The following is a 22140-nucleotide window of genomic DNA, read 5'->3' on the forward strand; positions in this document are numbered from 1 at the left end:
CCAATTTCCTTAGCTTTACATACACATCCCTCCTTTGTGCAGATCGAGATGTTAATCTGAATTTTGACAGCTCATGCTTGGACAGTCTCCTTCCTGGCCTACTCTTAACACACGCTTTTCCCTCCAACAGGCCAAAGTGCAGGAATGAAATCCAATTGTTTTCTCATTCGAAGCACCTTGCTTTCTTTCTGAAATGTCTAGCTTCCTTAAGACCATTCCCTCACTTTAAATCGTGCATATTTTATATTCTGTCCTACTTTTCAGACCATTTTGAATAGCTAGGCCAACTGGCCCTCCTCTTTGTGATTCGTGCCTGTCGCCCTCCTGTCCTCTCCTCTCTGGGTCACTTTAAACTCTCTCGTTTCTCCTTTCAGGTTACACCCCACTCCTCAGGAAGTCGCTGTGGAGGGATTCTGTTTTATGCACCTAGTTCCAGTTGGAAGCTGCTCATAAAATTGGAGGGATGAGCATGTCCTCCGTGAGAAATCCATGGTCACTCCTTGAACCTGCAGGGTGCCTGGGCCCTACTTGGGCTAGGCGTAATTTCCATGTCATCTGACAGTGTAGCACAGGCACAATCCCCCTGGGCTGTGGCTATAGCTGCAACGCAGGGGGAAGCAGGACCACCCTGATGGTAGGGGACCTGCAAATCTAGGGCCCTAGAACCAGTTAAATTCATCCTGTTTTGATGGGGGCAGGGGGCCTAGGCAAGACCTCAAGTTTGTCTTCGTCTCACATCCCACCTCCGCTTCCTTTAACCTCCCTCCCTTACCCGTCCTGTTACTACGGCAAGGCCTGGTGCACACAAGGAGCTTAGCAAAGGAACTGAGGGCGCGGGTGCTTAAGAACGGTCCTGAGAGGAAAGTCTAACAGGCAGGCAGACACAAGAGCTGAGGAGGTGCCCAGCTAAGCTAGAGCTGAAGTGGGGCCCTTTGCCATCCTCTTCTTTCTAGTTATTATGACAGGTACAGTAGACAAGGGAATGCTCGATTTCTTTTTCTAAGACAGAATAGGCGTCAGATATTACAATGAAATCCATATCGAATCAAGATGCACGACAAAGTCTTCAGCAGGGCATCGATGACACCTCATTAGCAAATCTCTTTCTTTCCTGATCCTCTTTTTTTCTCTTTCACTCAAAGACATCCTTCAGTCCAAAGTACAGAGGTTTCTCCAAAGAATTCAGTAACTTCCATTCCTCCTTCTCCCCATCTGTGCTCATCTTGCTTTCAGGAACTGCAATGTCCTTCCTTGTCTTGGGCGTGCCACCACCTACTTGTCCTCCAGCTGAAAGGTCACTCTTCTGGGAAGGCTTTCTGTCAGCTCTCTGCCCCTCCTGGGTCCCCTACCTGGCTCCCTTCCCATCCAGTGCACATCTCTGTCTAGTACTTATTTCTCGTGTTGTAAAGTTTGGTTGGCTTGTCTACCTCCCCCACTGGGGTGCAAACATCATGGGAAAGTAGTTTTATTTGAATCTATATTTTAGAGGTTATCTCATGGATAAGTGGTATACAAAACACAAACATTATTTTTACACATAACAGAACAGGAAAGTCTCTAGTTTAGGAAGTAAAGCCGATCTCTATTTGGTTGCTTACTGACATAGTGTTTTAACAGAAGGCTCTAAAACTTCCAGCTTTTCTTCCAAGAAATCCACTGGGGTAGGTTGATATCATAGACCCTGGTTAAAAAAAAAATTGTTTTCTATGTTGTTAGTTTATTTTACATTTAAAGAGGACAATGTCTTACCTAGGCTAGCAGGCAAATTAGCATTAGCTCAGACTGGGATAAAAAACACTGATTTTTCATGTATTTCTTTGCTTAGTAAGAACATGGCTATTGAATGTCTTCTACGATCCAAGGGCTGATTTAGGCAGGCACATTCATCCTTCATAAAAAATATTTCTCTTGCTTTCCTATTATTTTCACATTTAAAATTTTTAAGGCTGAGGCCTCCCTCAGAGTGTGTGTGCAGTCGTGCGAAAATTGTACTGTACGTGAAATTGTACCTTTCAGGTAATGACACAGTGAGCTCGGAACATCGTAATTAGTTTACAATGTGCTCCCACAATGCACTCGGCCCCCATGACAAGTACTCCCGGAGCATTTGGTCCCTGTGACTAGCCACCTTTGTACCTACCAGAACGCTCACCTCCCAGGATATTGTGACAAATGCCATGTGGGTGCTCAGATTGCTCTAAGTGATTAGGTCTCAGTGTGAGAGGGCCTGAGACGAAATGGAGAGAAAATGTGAAGTTCAGACTCTGCTCAGCCAAGACCCAAGCCAGCAATCATTAAGGGAGGATTTAGGGTGACATGGGGACATCCCCGCCTCACCCCCCCCTTCCCCACATATGCTCAGTCTGTTGGGTTCTAATGGGTCATGAGTGCTGTTTCAAAGTGGGTTTCTGTTGGGTAGATCTGGAAGCTAAACATCAGAGAGTGAATGAATGAAAGCAGAAACCAGTTTCCATGTCACAGGAGCAGAAAAGCGTCCCGAACCTCACTCCTACTCTCTTGCGACAGCCCTCCAGCAGAAGAGGGGGCCTCACAGAATGCTATCATCAACAAACAGTTGCATTGGTTGATTTGTGGCCAATACCATTGGCTCCATCCCAGAGGAACCCCTCAGCAAGGGAGGGGTGACATGGTTAGAGAGCACCCCCTAAGTCAGTAAATACTCACTGCTGTGGACTAAATGTTTCCCCTAAATTCATGTACTGAACCCCTAAGCCCCAGTGGGATGGTATTTGGAGATGAGTCCCTTGGGAGGTGATTGGGTTAGATGAGGTCATTGGGTGAGGCTCTCAGGACAGAATTAATGTCCTTATAAGAGACACCAGAGAGCTTGCTCTCTTTCCGTGGACACGCGCCAAGGAAAGGCCTTGTGAGGACACAGTGAGAAGGTGGCTGTCTGCAAGCCAGGAAGACAGACCTCACCAGAAATAAAATGGGCTGGCACCTTGATCTTAGACTTCTCAGTCTCAAGAACTGCGAGGAAATTAAGCTGTGTTGTTTAACTCCCCTGTCTGTGGTATTTGTGATGGTGCCTGAGCAGATTAACACATTTACATTCACCAGGTGGAGCCCCCTGAGGCTAGGTGTCCTGTGTGCTCAACCCCTGATTCCCTGCCCGTAATAAAGGACCCCCTCACCCACACAGCTCCAAGCCCAGGGGTGGCATGGCAGAACAAGGTCCTTCTGACTTCCTGGGGCCACAGTGTCCCTAGAACATTTATTAACTTGGGGTACTCTCCATTTATCCCCCTGCCTGTAAAGAGTTCATCTAATCATGATAATAATGGAAGCCGTCATTTATAGAGCCCTTTCTGTGTGCCAGACAAGTATTATCTCATGAAACACACACTCAACAACCCAGTGAGGTGGACACTACTATTATTTACCAATTTACAGGCAAGGAAACTGAGGTACAAAGACTTCAGGCAACTTGCCAGGAATGCTAGTGAGATTTGACTTCAGAGGCTAAGTTTTTTTTGTTTATCCGTTTCCCCTCTCCCAAAGTATTGAATAGTTATTATGTGTCATGCCCTGTGACAGGAGCTAGGCTTACTGTGGGTGACAAAACAGATGTGGCCCTGCCCTCCCAGTCTGGTGACAGTTAATAGACAAAGAATCCATGTAATCATAGCCTGTGATATGTGCAATAAAGAAGAGGAACGAGGTCAGTGGTGATACAGTTAGATGAGGCCGTTAGGAGAGGACTGTCAGAGGAGGTGAGATTTAAACTAGACCTGAAACCACAGGTGGGGGTAGAGGTGGGGGTGGTGTTTCAGGCAGAGGGAACAGCATGTGTAAAGGCCCTGAAACGGAAACATGTCGGACAAATGTAAGGAGCTGAATGAGGCCAGAGAGGCTGGTCCCGGAAAGCCAGGGAGAGAGAGGAGTGGGAGGGGGTCTGAAGGGTTTTGAGGCCATGGTGAGGGGACAGCCCTCCGGGCTGTCAAACCTTGTTCACGCATGCACACAGGTGGGTTTAGAAGGAGAAGGGGTTCGGTATGCCGAGCCCCTGCTATGTTGGCCCCTGTCTATGGCATGGCTTTTCATCTTCACCATAGTCCCAGGAGGCCAGTATTAGCTCTGTTTTCCAGATGACACTCCTGAGGTTGAGAATGAAGACAGGTCCCCAGAGATGAGGAAAGGGGTTGGGATCTAAGTCCACCAGTCTGCCCTGTCTTCCCCAGGGTCCCCGACCTGTCCCAGGAAGACCCCAGCTCCCCAGCTGCTGATCAGGGGTAGGGGTCAGGGGGCGGTAAGAAGCTAGCACCACGGGCCAAAGGGCACTTGCTTTGCTGAGCAGACGTGAGTTCTCCCAGGGGTGTCTTCTTTTCTTATCAAAGTAGCCTTTTTTGAAATCTATCATTTTCAGGAAACTGTCTGAGATATGTTGGGTACAAGGCAATCAATACCCTCCCCCCCCCCCACAACTCAATAACATGCTGCCCTTGCCAGGCCTGGCTGGGTACCTGGACCCCCTAAAAGCAGGGAAAGTCTCCAGAGCCATCCCCTACCCTCTGGGGAGGGGTGGGAAGAGCAGTCCAGGCAAGGCTGGCAGGCCCCAGAGGGCACTGCTTATCTTTGCTCACTCTGTTCTATGAGAACCCACATGATGACAAGCTTGCTTTTCAATCTCTTCCTTCTAAACCCATCAACTTTTCTCTAATTTCTCAATATACAAAATAATTGGTAGAAGAGAATTGAATGAAAAGTATATTTTACTGTTGAGTAGCTAAAAAGACTTCTATCTCATAAAGAGGAGGAGGAAAAAGAAGAGGGGAAGGAAAAGCCAAAATAAAATTGGATTTATCGGGGAACAGAACAGTGCCGGGAGCAGCGTGAGGTCACAGTGCCTGGCCCCAACCCAGGATCTGGGCTTAAGTTGGTACCCCAGGTGGGGACAAAGGCTGGGAAAGGAGGGAGGAGGCTTGGATGCCATTTGAGGGTGCGGGTGTCACTGCAGAGGGCCTCGGCAACCATTAAAAAGCAGAGTAACATGGTCAGAGTTGAGTTTCAGGCAAGTTAATCCAGCCACATTCACAACACAGATTCATTTGTAATGGCGTGATGAAAAATCACTGTGCCTCTCACGGCTTCCCTTTCCTTGCTGGGTTCAGGAGGGTCCCCCCCTTTCTGGACACTACTGTGACGTGTGACATTGTCATGACAGGCTGCCTGGAAGTCCCGACACTTACTGATTGGATAGTTGAACAAACTGCCCAAGGAGAAGAGAGGGGAGAGTGGTACCCAGGGGGGACGTGCCCACCCGAGGCCCAGGCCTGCAGGGGCTCTTACCAGTGAGTTTCAGAGGGACAGTTTCCAGGCCACCAACCTGATAATAGGACAGTTAATAAGACAGATAATAGGACAGACTCCAAGTTGGACAGTTCGTACAGCTGGCTTTCACAGTTTCTGTTCAAAAATCAGGCACACTGGAGTAAACATTCACCGCTCCACTTGACTTCTGCAGAACTTTTCTATTCTATGGACACCTGAACAGTGAAACGCCTGCCCTAGTGAGCACCGCCTTTCGCTGAGCTTGACGTGTCCCTCTCCATTTTCTCCATTTGGGGACGTTTCTGCCTGGTTCTACATTGACCGTGGGCCCATCTTTCTCCAGCAGGAGGCTGGCACTGTTTTTCACAGCATCGATGCCGGTGTTTGGGGTGTCATGTCCCAGCTCCCCACTCCGTTCCCACATTTGTCAGATGGGATCATGTCAGCTCCCATGTTATAGGAGAGTTACGAGGATTCAATGAGGGGATGTGTGAGAAAGTGATTAGTCCAGCACCTGGAACTTGCTAAGTGCTCAAAATGTCAGTTGTCGTGTGTCGCTGACAATAAAGATGATTAGATCTGCAAAGGGGAGCGTGAAGCCTCCTTTTGTCACTAAGGGGTTAACTCAGTGTTCCCCTAATTTCCCCCTTGCTAACCTGGACCCTTGACCCCTTTCCTCCCAGGTTAGTTTATCTGCCTCGGAGCTGACTGAGAGGACAAGCTTGTGGGTGTAGGAAAAACAACTTCATGCTTTGACCTGTCCTGTTCTCGTGGAACACACAGGCGTCCCTCTCTGAGTTCCAAAGCCCTGCCTTTCCCTGGGAGTTAATGTCTCCCCCTCCTTTCCACCTGCCATGTGGCTCAAGTGGTTGGGTGCCTGCCTCCAGGTGTCATATGCCTTGCCTCATCTATTGATTTATCACCTTGGAGCAGGGGTGTCCAAACTGCGGCCCGCGGGCCAACTGCGGCCCACAATCCATTGTGAATTGGCCCGCAGCAAATTCCAAAAATATATTTAGTTTACTTAAATAAACCAGGTGAGACAATACGTACTTCACCTGGAGTGAGTGGCCCGGCTGTTTGTGTATTTTACCGCATATGGCCCTTGGTAAAAAACATTGAAAAAAGTTTGGACACCCCTGACGTAGAGTGTCTCTAAGGTGCTGTTCAATTCTGAACTTCTATGTGTAAAAGACATGATAATTAAAGTTACTGAGCATACTTTGTAAAATCAAACCGGACTGGATTTGTAAATCCTAATTTGTTGCTTTTTAATAGTTAGTATTAATTATATTAAATTAACATATATATAAATAAATATATTTTAATTATTAAACTTCACAGTAACTTTAATTGTGTTTAGTAGCCTGGGTGATTTGAGGTTGGTTTAACCATTTGTTGTTCATTAAAGTGGTTGAAGATTAGGGAACCGGGGCTGCTGGTGACCAGAGGAAGAGGAGCAAACCCTTAGATCTGGGCTGGGGAGAAGTCCAGGGGGAGCTCCACAGAGGAAATGAAAAGACATTTTTCCAAAGCAGATACACAGAGATGGCCACCAGCCATGTGGAAAGATGCTCAATATCACTGATCATCAGAGAAATGTAAATTGAAACCACAATGAGATACCACCTCACACCTGTCAGAATGGCTATTATCAAAGACAAGAGATAAGGAGGGCTGGCGAAGATGTGGAGAAAAGGGAACACTCATGCACTGTTGGTGGGAATGTACATTGGTGCAGCCACTATGGAAAACAGTATGGAGGTTTCTCAAAAAATGAAAACTAGATATATCATACGACCCTGCAGTTGCACTTCTGGATATTTATCCAATGAAAATGAAAACACTAATTCAAAAAGTTATATGCACCCCTATGTTCATTGCAGCATTATTTACAAGGCCAAGATATGGAAAAATCTAGGCGTCCTTCAATAGACAATTGGATAAACAAGAGGTAGTATATATATATATATATATATATATATATATATATATATATACACACACACACACACACCATGGAATCTTACACAGCAATAAAAAAGAATAAAATCTTGCCATTTACAACAACGTGTATGGAGCTAGAGGGTATTATGCTAAGTGAAATAAGTCAGACAGAGAAGGACACTATATGGTTTTATGTGGAATCTAAAAAATAAACAAAAACAAACAAACAAAACAAAAACAGACTCTTAGAAACAGAGACCAAAGTGATGGTTACCAAAGGGAAGGGGTGGGGAGGATGGGTAAAAGGGGGAGGGGGATATATCAATAATATTGTGAGGTGTTACTAGAATTAGTGAGGTGATCACATTGTAAGGTATAAAAATGTCCAATTATTGTATTGCACACATGGAACTAATATAACTAATAAATGTTGTATATTAACTATATTTAAATAAAAACAAATCTAAAAAATACAAAAGGGGAGTCCCAGTAGGCAGGACTGTGGGAACGCCTTGAAGCTCCGCCCCTTCCCTTAGCCACGCCCCCAGAGCCCAGCGCTGAGCAGCCTACCCCCTCAGCCTGGATGCCCTGGATCAGTTCACCCTCCCCCAGTGGTGAACTTGCTTTTGCCTCAACCTTGATTTGAAATTTTCCAAATTTCCTTCCCACCAAGCCACACTCGCTTTGCCCTGGCCCATTGCTGAGTTTGACGCACTGTGCCTGCTGGGTTGCCATGGATGGAAATCTCCAGGGTCTTCCTTCCCAGCCTGAGACCCATCCTTCTGAGGCTCTTCAGCAAAGAGTGTGGTCATCTTTTTACTGTGGATTTTATTCTTTAAATCAGTCCAAAGCACTTTGGACTGAATGTTGATGGATAATAAAATAGGAATATTACTGTAAATCTGAAATAAAGTGTGCTAAAAGTCCACAAGACCGAGTTTTTTTCCTCACCAGGCCCAAACCTTCACTCTGGTGGTATCCCAAGAGAGGGCCTCCACCTGTGTTGGAGGTAGTGACGGCATCACTGCAAGAGGCCCAACAAAACGACAACTTTGTAGAGTTGCTTTCACAGGCACATATTTTTGTAAAGGGCTTCATGACTATTCTTATACCACCAATGTGTGTGTGTCCATACTCACACATGGAAATCAATTTCATAACACGACTGTCCACTTCCAGGTGGCAGGCACTCACTTGGTCCCTATGATCAGTTTGTTCTACTGTGGCATGCTGATGACATCCATCACCCACTAGGCTCCTGACTGATGGACTTGTCTTAAAGGGTCAAAGGATAGAAATGAACAAAAACATGCCTTTTTAATAATAAGAAAAGTGCAGTTGTCTTAAGTCATTCTTGTTCATAATAGACATGCTTAACATTACAGAGTTTTCTTTCGTCGACCTTCTCCTTCATGGATAAAGAACTTTCTGCAGAGGTCTGAATAGCCAACTTTATTCCCACTCTCTAGGGTGGGCTTATTCGAGAGCCTTGGGGATTTGGGATAGCTGCAACTTCTAGTGGATGGTAGATTTCTGGAGGGCAGAGATGGGTTCTGTGTCTGCAGCCCCCAGCAGAGAGCCTGTGCTGTCAGGGGCTCAACTATTTTTTGAATGAGATAATAAAAGACTGACTATGAAGACAGAATATATTCTGGACTGAATCAGGCATTGTTATTCCCATCTTAAGTGCACTTCCCAAATGCTTTTCTGCCTTCTGAATTTCTGATTCTGTGATTCAGTAAGTTCTCTCAAGAGAAACCCTAGCATGCTACCTAAACTGAAATAACCATTAACTGGAAAGAAATGGAAAATTCTTTTCCATTTGTCATTCACTAAGACATATGATAAGTTACACGGTAGAATCACATGTAATTCATCACTCCATCTGATTTCAGAAGTAAAATGAATCATTATCTTATACTACATATAGAGATCATATTTTATTTGCATTCCATAGACTAGCAAAATCCAACATGAATATATTCAATTTCTGTAATTGTGTCACTTGAGGAGCAGTTTAAAATAGCAAATAAAAGCAAACTGGAGCACTCAGCATCCTTATCAAATGAAAATCACAAACAAAACCCACTTTCTTCTGTTCAGCTTCAGCTGCAGGGACCAGAAATAAATTGCTCTATTTTCTCTGATGGTGATTACGGTGTCTGCGGGCATAGAGAGAACATGCAGCATGGGGCCTCTATATGATGGTCCCTGCAGCACAGCAGGCAGCTGGAAGAAAACCTCATTCTGTTGGGACAAAGTATCAGCTTGCTCTAAATACTCGAGGTGCAGACACATACAGAAGCCATCCTGGGGAATAGCAGGAAATTTATTAAACAGCTATGGTCTTTCAGGCTTTCAAAAGTTTTCTTTACCCAATGCATGGGTAAGATCTTTCTTGGTCATAATTACTAGCACGAACTCATTCATAAGCATGAACTTGGCTGCCAAAATCCCGGGGCTAATAACTGGGGTATGCCTGTTCATTTGGGGATGGGAGTTTGTTACCCAGAAGCTGGGATCTCTACTCCCAATCTCTCTCCCTAAAGATGAAATAATGAAGATGATGGTGGTGGTGGTGGTGATGGTGATGCTGGTGGTGACGGTGATGATGATGGTGGTGGTGATGGTGATGATGGTGGTCGTGATGGTGATGGTGATGATGGTGGTGGTGATGGTGATGGTGATGATGATGGTGGTGGTGTGGTGATGGTGATGATGGTGGTGGTGATGGTGGTGGTGATGATGATGGTGGTGGTGATGGTGATGATGGTGGTGGTGATGATGATGGTGGCGGTGATGGTGGTGGTGATGATGATGGTGGCGGTGATGGTGGTGGTGATGATGATGGTGGTGGTGATGGTGATGATGGTGATGGTGATGATGATGGTGGTGGTGATGGTGGTGGTGATGATGGTGGTGGTGGTGATGGTGATGATGGTGGTGGTGGTGATGGTGATGATGGTGGTGGTGATGATGATGGTGGTGGTGATGGTGGTGGTGATGATGATGGTGGTGGTGATGGTGATGATGGTGGTGGTGGTGGTGATGGTGATGATGGTGGTGGTGATGGTGATGGTGATGATGATGGTGGTGGTGATGGTGATGATGGTGGTGGTGATGATGATGGTGGTGGTGATGGTGGTGGTGATGATGATGGTGGTGATGATGGTGGTGGTGATGATGATGGTGGTGGTGATGGTGGTGGTGATGATGATGGTGGTGATGGTGATGGTGATGATGGTGGTGGTGATGGTGATGGTGATAATGGTGGTGGTGATGGTGATGGTGATGATGATGGTGGTGGTGATGGTGATGATAGTTACGATGGAGATAATGGTGATGATAATGGTGATGGTGATAATGGTGGTGAGGGAGGGCATAACATGATCCACCTTCATCTCAATTCTCACACTAATTTTATGAGACAGGTACCACTCTTCTTATTTTACAAATTGGGAAACTCAAGCTTAGAAAGGTTAAATAACTTGCCTAAGATTAAACAACTATAATAGTAATTGGCTGGCCAGAGACTTGAGTCCCTATTGATCTGACGGCACCGTCCCTACCCACCAGGATACACACCTCATGTGGAGTCTCAGCATCATGCTTCAGGAAAAGGACTCTGTGGTTAGAGGGAAGGGCCTGGGAACATCTCTTTTGTCTCTTCACTCCCTCCAAGAAACCATTTCACTAGTATCTTCCATGGAGACTTGACTGTTCCTTTTCAAATCGGATGACAATGAAAAAACTTGTATTTGATTTGGTTGGGCGACTGGCCCAAAGACTGAATAGAGGTGTCTATGGCTCAATTTGTCATTTTAGAACTTAATTCACCTTAGAACAATAGGGCACTGACAGACATAATGGCAGAAAACGTTAAAAGTAGATGTGTTGGCCCTTCATTATTATGCAACCCAAACTGGGTAATATTAATAATAATGATGATGATAATATTTGTTGAGAATTTACCCTGTGACTGCTTCTGTTCTAAACACTTTACACATATTAACTGATTTCTTGCTCACTGGTGTTTCACTTTTGTTTTTGGATGAGGAGGTCGATATATTAACCTTCCTTTCCTGGTTTTAGGATACATTTCTTAGAACTTGTCTTAGCTACTGAAATCCTTAGTTAAACTATTCCAAGTATCACGTGACATTACAAGAATTTGAAAACTGTGAACATGTACGTCCCTTTGGTTCAACCTCAAGTTGCAAAGTTTCCGCCAGGCAAAGGGTACACCAGAAAGGAAAAGGCTCAGAGCCAAACATTTTATACATGTTTCTTACTAAGCTCAGATTTGATTCACAGAATAAGCCAACTTACCCAATGGATTTTGCCCACTGCTTCATAGTCTATTTTCATGAAAAGTTGCTCTGTTTGTTCAACACTGTAGAGAAGAAAAAGATAAATTTGCTTATAGATTTCACAAGAATATACTAGTCACTAGATTATTGGGGCATGAGGTACAAAAGGAGGGAAAATCTTCATGTTTCCAGTTTATGCATTTCATACCAAAAATGCATAATACTCAGAGATCTCTGGAATGTGTAGTCCCGATCATTAATAAGACTATTAATTGAAATTCAGCACACTGACACCAAAACTCTTCCCCAGTGGAGACGGGGGCGCCTAGAACTTCTATTTGGAAATGAAGCCCTGACTAGTAGGAGGAGTTGTGTGCCCAGTGCTTGCGCTCCCAGCAGGTCCTTCTCCACCTCAGTCAGCTCCACCCAAAAGACTGGACTGTGTTTAGGGGTCCCGCCTTGAGAGAAACAGTAAAGCAAGTTCTGAAGACAATGGCTGAGATGCTGAGAACACTCACTTGGGTGACAAAATGAGGTGCAAGTCATGAAAATTCTTTTCATGTTGGAAGGGTTATTCCGTGGGGGAGAGAGCAAATTTCTTCTGTGTTGCTGTAGCAGGCAGACTATAATATGGGCCCAATGATTCCTGCCTCTTAGTCGTCATGGCTTGTGTAATCCCCTCCCCTTGAGTAGGTTGCTTATAACCAATAGAATAATTGAATGTTGAGGGCATGTCATTTCTCTGATTAGACGATGTGGGATCATAGCTTCTGTCTTCCTAGCAGGCTGTCTCCTTTGCAGGCTTTGATAAGCCAGCTGCCAGGTTGTAAGCTGCCCTACAGAGAGGCCCACATGACAAGGAACTGAGGGTGGCCTCTGGCCAGCAGCCAGCAAGGACCTGAATTGTGGCATGTGCTTACACAAGGGTCCTTTTCCAGTCACGCTTTCAGATGACAGACCAGCCATCGTCACCACCTTGAAGCAGCTTCAGAAGACACCTTGAAGCAAAGAATCCAGCTCAGTCATGGCTGGATTCCTAACTTGCAAAAACTGTGAGATAATAAATGTGTATTGTTTTAAACTACATTTTTAAGATTTTAAGTTTTTAAGTTTAAGATTGTAGTAATTTGCTATGGTACAACGAATAACAAATACAGTAGCTCAAAAGAATAGAAATTGGGCTGATGGGTAGAATGTCAAGAAAGGCCAATTTCAACACATAAAGGGAAACAAATTTCTAAGATCAGAGCTCTCCAGTCTTGAAATGGGCGACCTTATAATGTAATGAGTTCCCTTTTGTTGAAGGTATTCCAGCATGCTGGCTCATGGCTTAGCAGAGAAGAGAATGTGAGCACTGAAGGAGTTATGTACTGAGCATTGCCCCTGGGTGAGTCCATGCCTACTGCCAGCGTAGGAAAGACTCTGGCTATGGAGCTAAGCGCAGCCCAGGTCCCTGTCAGCCACGCTCAGATGCAGAGCCCTGACACTCTCGGCTGTGGCTAACAGCGCAGACTTCAGCATGGCAACTAGACAATACCAGGCACACAAATATGTAACAAATATTTTTGGAATGAATGTCCACATAAACCAAAACATCCAGGGCACTGGCCTCAGGAAGAGCCTGCGACCGGAGTTGGAACAGGAAACAGAAGAGCTCAGGATGAGAGCAACCACTGCCTGGACTCAAGCTGCTCAACCAGCCCTGCCCTGTCCTCCTGCAGGAGAGCCTAGGAGAGCTGTGGGCACACCTGTGCACCTTGCTCCTGTGGGCAAGGTGGCATCAGACAAAGGCCACGCAGCATTGTGAGCCATGGTGGCTGGAGGCCCTGGGGTACATCAGATGGGCCCTGTCACTTGCTGCACTGTCTCTCTGCCCAGAGAGACTCAGCTTCCTCCCTCCGGCCCAGAGCTGAGGGGGAGCACTGCCTTCTCAGCATGAGTGTGTGCGACATTGGGGACACTGAGCTACTTCCTCCACACACGGAGTCACTCGTTGAAGCAAAACAGATTGAGCCTCAATGGTATGCTAAGCCGTGTGCAGATGCTTCAGAGATGAAGGGCGTGTGACTTACTTGCCCTCCTAGCATTCACTGTCAGTAGGGTCACAGATGAGCAAACCAACAATGTAATGCAAAATGATAAATGCTACCCTACAGGGAACTGCAGACCACCATCAGATTGAAAGGAGGAGCATCTAATTCTTTTCTAGGAACATTGGGACAGACTCCTTCGAGTCAGTGATGGCTGCACTGCCTTGAAGTCATTCATTCCTTCAACAAACACTTATTGGGCATCTGTATGGCTCAGGCAGGGTGCTAAATTCTGGGACTGCAAAGAAAAATCAGGCTCCAGAACAAGTCATTACTCAGGCAAAAAATGGGAGGAGGGCATTCTAGGTGAAGGGAATAGCACATGGAAAGTTGTGGAAATAGGGCCTCACCTTCTCTACTCCCCAAGGAAACTGCAGGGCTTGGTGTGCTTGGGAACTGAGCTCCCGTTCCTCTAGATGCCACCTATGTCTGAAATACCCTGTACGCTGTGCTCTTTCTGCATCTTAGCACTCTGTCCCCTTTTGGGAATTGAATTTTGACTAAGGCAACATTTCTGAGAAAGAGCAAAGGAGGTACTTTCTGGTTATGTGCAGGTACCAACATATGAAATCCTAGGAATATGGAAAGGACATGTGGGTTTAGACGTTCCTCTTAGCCATTCTTCCTTACTAATAGGACACAGCTTATAAGTGGACACATGCTTCCTCAGAACAAAGACCTACATTTACCTGCCTCCTTTGCAGCTAGACATGACATGTGATTCATTTCTGACCAAAAAGTTAAAAATGTCATGGGCAGTTTCTGGGAATTATCCTTCAGGGGAAGGACTAAATCTTTCCTTGCTACTTCTCCCTTCCTGCTGCTTGGAATGAGGACACACTAGCTGGAGTCTGAGCAGCCACCTGAACCACGAGGAAAAATCCACATGCCAAGCGTGAGAGAGCAGCTAAGTAGGAGTCTGGTTCCGATGATTGCATGAAGCCCCTGGACCCCTGACATTTCACATGAAGGAGAAAAAAGCTTCTATCTCGATTCAGTCTGGTGGTCTAGAGTTTTCTGTCACCCGGCACATGAACCCAATCCTAACTGCTGTGTTGAGCATTCATGCCAGACCAGAGCTTGAATCCCAAATCTGTTCCTTCGTAGCTGAGGCACTGGAGACAAGTTACTCAGGTTCTCTAACCCTCTGTCTTCTCAACTATGAATCAGGAGTAAGAATGCCATCTGAATAGAACTATTCTGATCATCTGGAGACTGAGGAAATAAAATATATAGAGATTCTAAGGTAGTCTGGGCACATAGTCAAAAAAGAATATGTTTGATAGATAATGAAGGAAGAAATGGTTTCATGCCTCCTCATGATGTGCTAGATACCATTTAGCTTAGTGCAAACTTCCCCAAATAATTGGATGTCTCTTCTCATGCCCCTCTTCTCGTCCCCCTCTCCTTCACGCATGTTCCTCGAGTGTACCAGGCATCACTCTGGCTCCCGCCTCTGTGCTTCTGCACTTGTTCCCTCTATATGGAACGCCTCGCCTCGCTGTGCTTCCTTTATGGCATGATACCTTCATCCCTCAAAACTCAGCCCAAGGTTCATCTCCTCCAGGAGACCTCCCTGACACCCCGGTCTGGTTTACAGGCTTCCATAGCACCCAGGCTGAAGTCTAGGGTGGCTCTGACCTCCCCAAGGGCAGAGACCATGTGCTGACCAACTGTGTGCCACTAAGACTAAAATAAAGCCTTGGTAAATATTTACTTTATAATAAACACTGCCCCAGTAAATATTTATCGAATGAGTGAATAAATGAATGAGAGGACAAGGAAATGCGTAGATGAAGAGGCAGACAGGTATTCTAAAATCATAGGTAATTAGAATGCTCTGGTTAAGAAGGTCTGGGATACTGATAAAACACCTAATAATATATCCATTTAAAACAGTCCTCTCTCTTCCCAACAGGACCACTTTGTTTAGTATTACACAGATCGAGGGGAGGCTTTTTCAAAACAGGTGCTATTTCACGATCACTTCTTCCATGGCAGATGAAACTAGCCACACCTAAATTCCTCCCATGGCCATTGACACTGAGGATTTTGTAACTTAGAAGGGGCATTCGGGAGCCTCATCAGCCTACAGTTTGACCCCAGTGAGTTTTTGTTCAAACTCTAGGGCGAAGATCCTAGAGCTCCACCTTGAACCTTTCTTTTTTTATAATTGAAGATGTAACACTGAAACCTTGTAAGTGGAGCTTAAACAGCCTCTCCTTTGATAATATGCATAATAAATAATATATAATTTATAATATGTACCTTCTGAACCAACCTTGTTGGTTGCTGTGGTCTGGATGTTTGTGTCGCTTCAGAGTCCATATGCTGACATTCTATGGCCCATTGTGATGGTTTGAGGAGGCGCTTAGGTCATGACGGTGGGGTCCCCAGGAATGGCATTTGTGCTGTTATAAAAGAGGCCCCACAGAGCTTCCTTGCCCATTCCTGCTACGTATGTGAGGACACAGCGAGAAGTCTGCAGCCTGGCAGAGGGCCGTCACCCGACCACGCTGGCACCCTGACCTCAGGTTTCCAGCCTCTAGAACTGTGAGGAATAAGTGGTTGTTGTGTATAAACCCCTGGTTTATGTTATTCTGTTACAGCAGCTTGGATGGACTAGACATACATGAAGATTTCACATCCTGGGCTAACAACTGGGCTTACCAAGACAATAGACAGAATGTTTACAATATTTAATTCCCATAGCGTGGGGGTGGGAGAAGCACTCATGCTTTTTGGAAACAACTCATATATTATTTCAATCCCTGATCTAATAAGAGCCCTTTTCTTCTCTTCAAAAAAAAGTCTCTAAATACCTTGTTGGCATGGTGTGCCAAGTAGACTGTTCAGTAAATCAGATGACTCTTAACAGAAATCAGTTTGGAGCTGACAGTGACCTTCTAGATATATCAGCAAGCTGATTTGGTTCCTATGGTTAAAGTTGTGACTGTGGTTTCAATGATCCCACATTTACGAACCCATTTACTTTATGTGACTCCATACTCTGCTTCATTATGCATTTGTAGGTTTCCATCTGCAGCAGCTGTCTTCCGCTCTTCCCATACTCTTGGGGGGAGGGGTGGACAAGAAGAATTAGCTCCGGACACAGTGGCATTTTGTTAGGCACTTAGGCATTTTGTTTCACTTAGGAGCAAGAGCCCAGAGACCTGACTGTCACCTAAACTCTGTCAACTTCTAACCCATTATCCCTTTTTATTCATTTTTCTGATGCAGTCACAATTTCTTCTTACTTCCATTAAGAAGAGACAATTAAAGAGAATTTATTCTTCATTTTATAGGAATTAAAAGGATTCCTCTTTTCACTGACAAATCAACCATCAAAAATAGAATCAATTTACCCAGATGGATATTTAGAAAGCTCATCTGGTTGCTTCCTACTTGAAAGAAGGCATTTACATTCTGAAGCTGATGGGTCACCTGATGTTCGATCTCATCAAAACAAAAAAGAAAACAAATAAAAAACATATAATGCTAGTAGTAATGCCCATAAAGTACAATTTCTGGAAACCCATTGATTTCATTCTTTATGAGGTCAATGAGCCAGCTGAGTCTCCAGGTAATACTTACTATGACCACCCTTCTTTTTCCTCGTCTCTACTCTAATTCAGATGACTCCTCAGTCCCAAATTCTGGGGTACAGTGTGCTCTCCTGGGCTGGAAGGAAGAGGTGGCGAGGTAGTGCGAGGAGAGGAGACCATAGCGTAGCCTTGGGAGAGGAAAAATGAGGAACTGGATTGAAATGAGTAAGGGAGACTGAAAATATTTGTCACATCGTATTCTAAAGACTCTCTCCCCTGTCAGGGGTACTGTGTAGGAGAACTGCCTCGTGCCACATTCTCTGCTCCCTGTTTCCATTTCCCCCAGGCTGAGCCAGGAGGACGCCTTGGGAGAACTAATCTTCCAGCGTTTTTTCTGGGGTAAATTTTCTGAAGCTATGGCCAGAGGCCCTTGGAACTCTTGGTGTTAGGGAAACTGGTTATCTTTTAGTCATCTGTCCTCAGCTCAATAAACAGATCACCAGAGGACACCTCCTTCTCACCTCCAGGCTCTTAGCTATTATCTCAGCAATTTGGCTTTTAGAAATGAAAATCCCTAACCTCTGAATGAATGAATGAACTGTCTCCAGTGGGTAGAACCATGTTCTTGTACCCCCTCAGGAGGCCCGAGGAAGACTGCGAAGAAGCAAATTGGCTATTTCCCCAATAGAATCACTTTCTGAAATGTTTGTGTGCCAGCCTCCAAGGTGGTAGCCTTAACCATAAAACTCCGACTGACACCAAGGTCCACCAATTTGTGAAACTGAAGCACTTTTCAAGTTGCGTCTTGAGTGATCCCATAATTACTTTTTAACTTGCTTTCACCAAGGAACAAGATGAAGACCTAGCTCTAGAATGGGAAAGCAGTGATATTAAAAAAGCTGATTGGGGAAAAGATCGCAATAGTATTCAAACAGGTGTGAGAGATGATTCCATCAAACCGAGGGGTCTTTCCCATTACTTGACCAAAGACATTACCAAGGAAACGAATTCAACATTTGCTCAGACTGAACCTTCGCCAACACCCAAAGAAGCAGGTGAGAGGAGAGTAGGCTCCTATCAGACTCACATACGACACATATGAGAAACAGTACTTGCATCTGATGGTGGCTCTAAGAGCACGTGACATCTTACACCCTAGATGCCAATTCCAGACGGTGCAACAATTTTTAAGGATTTGAAAATTACTACTATTTTTTTTTTTGGTTGAGAGCCCACTGGCCCATGTGGGAATCGAACCCGCAGCCTTCAGAGTTAGGAGCACGGAGCTCCAACCGCCTGGCCACCGGGCCGGCCCCGAAAATTACTACTCTTAAGATTGAAAAATTAGGGCTGGCCTGGTGGCTCAGGGGTTGGAGCACTGATGTGGCCGATTCGATTCCCAAATGGGCAGTGAGCTGCGCCCTCTACAGCTAAGATTGTGAACAACAGCTCGCCCTGGAGCTGGGGGGCCATGAGCAGCCAGACGTGGGCGTGAGGTGCCGTGGGCTGCTGTGTGCTGCCAGGAGTGGCCAGTGGCCAGAGTGAGTGGCTGGCAGCTGGCGAGAGCTGCTGTGAGCTGCCGACCGACGACTGGCGACTGACTGCCTCAGTCAGGGGGAACTCAAGGCTCATAATACCAGCGTGGGCCAGGGAGCTGTGTCCTTCACAACTAGACTGAGAAACAAAGGCTGGAACCCGAGTGGGGTGGGGGGGAGGCAGAAGAAGGGGTGAAAAAAAAAGATTGAAAAATTATGGGCAAGACAAGTATTATTTCCATTTTTCACATTGTATTTTTCTGAGCCTTTACAATTCTAAATATACAATATGAATGCTTTGAGTTTATATGTTACATAAGACATTTATATTCCTAAACTCACAAAGTGACTTGAGATTTGTACAAAGCAATCAGAACCTAATACACAGATGTTATCCTATCTGCAAACTTCTATCTTCCTACCACCCATGAATATCTTTTTCTCCTGGCTTCAAATTTTCCTGAAATTTTATACTGTGATAATTATTTGCCTACTAACTATCTTATTAGTATGTGAAATTGACCGTTCACCTTTCTCTACCTCCATTACTGAAAAGGAACAAATAACAAAAATATTGCCCTACTTACAGGAGGGGGCTCCCCAATCCAGAAAGAGACTAACTCACCTTCTTTCTATAAATGTTCTAAAAATGCTGCTGAGTAGACTGAAAGCCATCATTAAGGGCTGAAATCATTGAAGGGCTGAAATCTAAAGCCAGTGTGATTGTATAAAGGGCTGTACAGTCATTTTCATTCAAGCATAAAATGGAACCAAAGAGCTTCCCTTCACAGCTTCTTTTCCCCATAGCCATCCCCAACAAGTATCTTACCCCACCCTGCTTCCTACTTATACTCGTGACACATCCACAGCCTCCAGAACCTTCTAAAGTTCGCTCTTAGTGATCCTGGTCATCTACTCCACTTTTGCCTCCTGGCTACAAACACACTTGCTTCCTGCCTCCCCTCCTCCCATCATCCACAAAAATAAGGAAATAGGTGAAAGTTAACTAGAGAAGATTTTTCAGGCTTGCAGTACAAACTATGTTAACTAAATTTCCATTGCACTCAAGAAATCGGTTCTTAAATCTCACAGACCTCATCAAATTTTCATATGTCATGACGGAAAGTGAAAAATCCAGTGATCATTAGCCAACTTCTTCTCAAAAAGCAGCCTTATGAATTTGTTTTGGAGAAACACAGCTACAAAACAGAGCCATTATTGTGCTTTTCCTTGAAAATATAAGTCAGGCCTTCACATAATTGCATATTTTTAAGGCAAATTTGGAACACAAAACAGAGAAAACATATGTCCCTTATGGGTACTCGTGCACTTGGCAGGACTAGAGAATTCGTAACTACCATCAACGGCAAGTCACATTGTATTACTAAGAAGCTTGAATGACTTGTTTTTCTACAAATAAAAAGCAGAGAGAGAAGCCTAACTATTTCATTTCCAAACTATCATAGCTATAGTGACAACCATAAATAATTCAGTTCATAACGAAGTCATGGAGTCAATTTTTAAAGATATTATCTACTGCCCAGCAATGCATTTGGCTTTATTCAAATGCAATTTCATACAAAACTACCTGGATAGTTCTCTAATATCCTATATGTGAGGGAATTCATGGAGCTGTGATTCTGCTTGTCCCTACATGGCAGTCTCCCCAAAGCAAGTAGCTTTTATGATTGGAGTGGTTTTCCCATAAAGGTTCATTTGTCTGCTGGTTGCTCATTTGCATTGCAAATGAGCTCTCCTATTGTTATAACCCAACATGTCTTTGCTTCTCACTGTCAGAGTCTCCTCAGTCAGGATGGCTTAGGGGCAATTTCATGTCTACGACAAGGGAATTGACTAATTAATTGAATAAAGTATCCTTTAGAAAATGTTCCTCAAGTGTCTACGGCTGTCCCTATAGCTTCAGAAAATAGACAGATATGACCCTGTGGTCTTAAGATCTTAAAGAGAGGAGCTCCAAAAGGTTTGGGGAGTTCCACGGATTAAAATTTAGGGGATTCCAGGGCAGATTGTCCTGAAAGAGGAAAAGGGGGTGCTGTAGGGAGTTCTCTAATGAACTTAGATTGTGAAAACACCTGTGTGAAAAGATTATGGCACAACCGAGGGAAGATGAGGAAAAAAATACCTGGGGATTCTGCCTGGAACTTTCAAACCTGCAATAAGCGGAAGATTTAAAAAAGATTGTCTTTTTAGCCATGTTAGGATGTTAGAAGCAGAAGGATTGGGAAAAAAAAAAGTGGCTTCAATTTTAAAACAATGAATGCAACCTTAGGCAGCACTGCCACTCAAGCTAATCTTTATTGAGCTTCTTATGAGCCGGCCGCTGCGTGTTTGCATTAATGTCTGCTGCGTGTTTGCATTAATGTCTGTAACAACTCTGTAAGAGAGATACTATTATGGTCCTCATTTTACAGATCAGGAAACTGAGGCACAGAGAGGGCGATTAACGTGCCCAGCTACCTACAACTCATAAGTGCTCGAACCAGGATCCCCACGCAGGCAGGCGGTCGGTGCTTCTGACCAGGTCACTCACCGCCCAACTGTATTTTCTGCGGACCAGTTTCTGCCTTGGGGTCTCCGGACAGCGCCTGCTCCTAAGGGAACACAGACAGCTGAGGAGACTGAGGAGAGGTGTGGACTTTAAAATCTCTAATGTCTCTTCTCCACCAAGTCTAAAAATCAGAGTGAATTGTTCCAACCTCATATTCCCCTATACTTGGAGGTATATTACTCTGTTATTTCTTTTTATTGGTTAAAAGTAATGGTGACACTTGATGAGTCAAATCCTCTCCCTTTCCTCAGTTACTGTGAAAGAATTCTCACCATTGGGATATTTTACAGCTTATGTAACCCTTTAAGAGGATCCAAAATTGTAGCAAGGAGCAGCCCAAGCATTTCCCAGCTTGCTTCTGAAAATTAATCTAAAATGAATCCATTGCTTCTTTTCCAGCTGCTCGGATAGCCCTAGTTGGGTGAAATAGACAGACATGCTTCCTCCAGCCTCACCAGATAAAAATAGCGAAGCTGACCTTGCTGTGTCACTGATCAGCTGTAGTGGCCAAGCATTATGCTGAGAAGGATTTCTGAGGCCACGGCTACTCTGGCCAGGATGGATTTGCTCTGTCTGCCACAAGCCTGGGAGCAGGGAGTGAGAACGTGATCAACATATCTGTGCCACGAGCAAGGCAGTGGGGAAGGAGATGGAAGAGGGCTGAGCTGCAAGTGATCTTAGAACCCCTATAGTCACCCCCCTTCCGGGTCAGTGGGGACACTGAGGCCCAAAGAAAATAAGTAACTTACCTAAGGTCACATAGCTAACTAGTGTCAAGACTGGAAGCCTGGCTTCATTCTACGTTAGAAATGGGACTCATTGGAACTGGAACAAGTTGGTTGAAAGCACAGT

Source organism: Rhinolophus hipposideros, assembly GCF_964194185.1.
Source record: "Rhinolophus hipposideros genome assembly, chromosome: 4".
Classification (NCBI taxonomy): Eukaryota; Metazoa; Chordata; class Mammalia; order Chiroptera; family Rhinolophidae; genus Rhinolophus; species Rhinolophus hipposideros.